This window comes from Sus scrofa, chromosome 6 (assembly GCF_000003025.6).
Source record: "Sus scrofa isolate TJ Tabasco breed Duroc chromosome 6, Sscrofa11.1, whole genome shotgun sequence".
Lineage (NCBI taxonomy): Eukaryota > Metazoa > Chordata > Mammalia > Artiodactyla > Suidae > Sus > Sus scrofa.
In genome coordinates, this window is record NC_010448.4 from 48619890 (window position 1) to 48622829 (window position 2940).

The 2940-nt window shown below is 57.7% G+C and overlaps 1 protein-coding gene across 1 annotated transcript in view; it reads right to left on the reverse strand.

Moving 5' to 3' along the window:
* AKT2 (AKT serine/threonine kinase 2) overlaps positions 1 to 583 on the reverse strand; it is a 64688-nt gene extending 64105 nt beyond the window's left edge. The window contains exon 1 of the mRNA XM_013988560.2: positions 424 to 583. The gene's annotated coding sequence lies outside the window, so the exon portion shown is untranslated. The remainder of the gene's footprint in view (positions 1 to 423) is intronic.

Genomic DNA, 2940 nt, shown 5'->3' on the forward strand with positions numbered 1-2940 from the left:
GGCTGGGGCTGGTCTGGGAGATTCACCCAATCACAGGGTAGGACACTGCGGAGCAGCTGAGAGGCCGAGGGGGAGGCGGCTGGCTCTGGTCTGTCTGGCAGCAGGCGGGGAGGGTGGGCACCTCTCAAGGCCCGAGGCCTTCAAGGGCTGCAATGCCCCTGAGAGCAAGCTGACAGGGGCCGCGGAACGGTACCCAAAGACGACTCTGGAAAATCTGAAGTCACTCTCCTAAGACCCCGCCCTCCCCTCTCCAAAAGGGCCCTGTTTCAAACCTGCACCGAGGCAGCACAGGGCGGGGATTAAGGGGCAGGGTCCTCGTCTCCTCCCTGACGTCACGCCCAGGGCCGCCGCCAGCCCGGCTGGTGAGGACCTGGCAGTTCCTTCCCCTGAGCCTCCGTGAGGCACGACCGTGACACGACTTACCTCTCGATAGGCAGGCTTTTCATGATGAGTGAGCTCTACATGTTTCCGTATCACCTTAGTTCCTGTTACACATGAAGAAATTACCCCGTGCCCTTAAACTTAGTAACTGGAGCTCTTCCAATGAACCCTGGCTAACATTACACATGACGTTGAACTCGAAGAAACTACTAGAGGGGAAGAAAGAGCTGAAGATCAGCAAGGAAAGCGTGGGTGTCCCTGCCCGTGCGCGCCTCCTTGTGGCCCTGACATAAAAGGGCAGCCTCTGGAATCTTCCTGACATCATTTGCTGTCCCTCTGAGGTCCAACCTCAACCAGTCCCACCAGGGTCTGGCCTGGGCCCTCACCAGGAAGGGGGTCTCTGGCAGCTCCCCTACCACTGTCCCCTCCCAGCGCAGGCCCACTGATTGGGACAATGCTCAACATACAGTAGCCTCCCGATATAATGTTACTGAAAAACTAAAAATAATCCAATGATCACTCTGGCAAGACAAAAAACAGGTCTAGAGACTTTGACGGTGATGGATATACAACAACATGAATGTACCTCACAGCCCTGAAAAGTACACTTAAAACTGGTTCAGGAGTTCCCTTGTGGCTCAGCAGTGAAGCATTTGGCACTGCCAGTGCAGTGGCTCTGGTTATAGCTGTGGCACAGGTTCATAATCTCTGGCTCAGGAACTTCCACATGCCACAGGGGTGGCCAAAAAAAAAAAAAAAAGTTTCAAGTGGTAAATTTTGTGTGTATTTTACCACAATGAAAAAAAAAAAAAGATGACGTCTAACCTCTACCTGCTCTCCTGCTTAGCTCTCCTCTGGCCCCACTGACCACTCCGTGGCAGTCTCCTTATCAGACCCTGCTCTCTTCGTGGGAAGAGGACCCCACCTGCCTCCTGGGGCTCCTCCTCTCTCTATGCCTTTTCCAGCCCCCAGTTTTGAACATGCTTGTGAGCACCCCCTCAAGCTGCTCGCTCCGGCCCAGGCGGCCCCCCAAGCCCCAGCAGCCTGCTCACCTCAGTCAGCCCTGTGAAAGCTGAGCCCCCTCCCACCCCACCCCGCTCCTCAGATGCTCAGGCCCCATCCAGGCGTGGCCCATGCCTCCCATCCCCCCTCGACTTCCAGTCTGTCCAGGGGGAGGATCTGCTGCCCCCTCTCCGGTCCACCTGCTGCCCTCCTCCCCACACCACCGCCCCACCCCATGCACCTCCCTGCCCCTGCCCTCCCACCGATTCAGCCTCCTTGCTGTGGCCCAAGCCATCTTCGTAAAAGGCATCAAGGCATCACTGGCCTGCTTCACACCCTCCCGGACTCAACGCTCTCGGGAGGATGTCCAAATTCCTCAGGCCCTTCGCTTGCTGGCTCACCAGCCACACTGCTCTCCACGTTCCCCGTCCCACCTCAGGGCCTCTGCCCGGCTGTTTCCTCTGCCGGGACGCTCTCCTCCTGACTTCACACAGCTCAGCCTACAGGTCACCTCTGCCGAAAGGCCTTCTGACCCACGACACCTAAAGAGACCCTGCTCACTTTTGCCGGTCCCTCCACTTATTTATTTATTTATTTATTTTGTCTTTTTGCCATTTCTAGGGCTGCTCCTGCGGCATATGGAGGTTCCCAGGCTAGGGGTCGAATCGGAGCTGTAGCCACCGGCCTACGCCAGAGCCACAGCAACGTGGGATCCAAGCCGCGTCTGCAACCTACACCACAGCTCATGGCAACGCCGGATCCTTAACCCACTGAGCAAGGGCAGGGATCGAACCTGCAACCTCATGGTTCCTAGTCGGATTCGTTAACCACTGCGCCACGACGGGAACTCCTTTTTTTGTCTTTTTAGTGCCCACCTGCAGCCTATGAAGTTCCCAGGCTAGAGACTGAATCAGAGCTGCAGCTGCCAGCCTATGCCACAGCCACCATAATGCCAGATCCAAGCTGCATCTGTGAACTGTGCCGCAGTCTTTGGCAACGTTGGATCCTCAACCCACTGAGCGAGGCCAGGATTGAACCAGCATCCTCAAGGACGCCGTGCTGGGTTCCGCCGAGCCACAACAGGAACTCCCATTCCTCCAATTCTTTGGGCATCGTGATCACCCTACCAACCGTCTCCCTGGCTAGAGAGGTCGGCTACGTGGGCAGGGGCTTGTCTGCCTTGCTCACAGATAGATCCCCAGCTCCTACAACAGCCTGGCACAGAGCAGGGGTGCGGCAGTGAGCAGGTTAACAACCAAATCCACAGGCGCCCACGGTCTCAGAAATGGAGGCTGCAGCCTGGAAAGCCCTTCACACGCGGAGTGGCAGAAAAGCGGAGGCAGAGGGACAGAGGCCCTGCAGGTGCCGAGAAGAGGAGGAGGCCCTGGATGATGACCACGACCCTTGTTCCCATTGCTTCGGGGCCTGCAGTGCAGACGCGGCCCACATGTGCATGGGGAGCTTGACACTCAGGACAGAGCCCAACCCTCCGGGGGCGCCCCCACCCACACTGGGCTTCCAGCCTGTACCCCACCCTGAAGGAGGGGAGAGAAACTG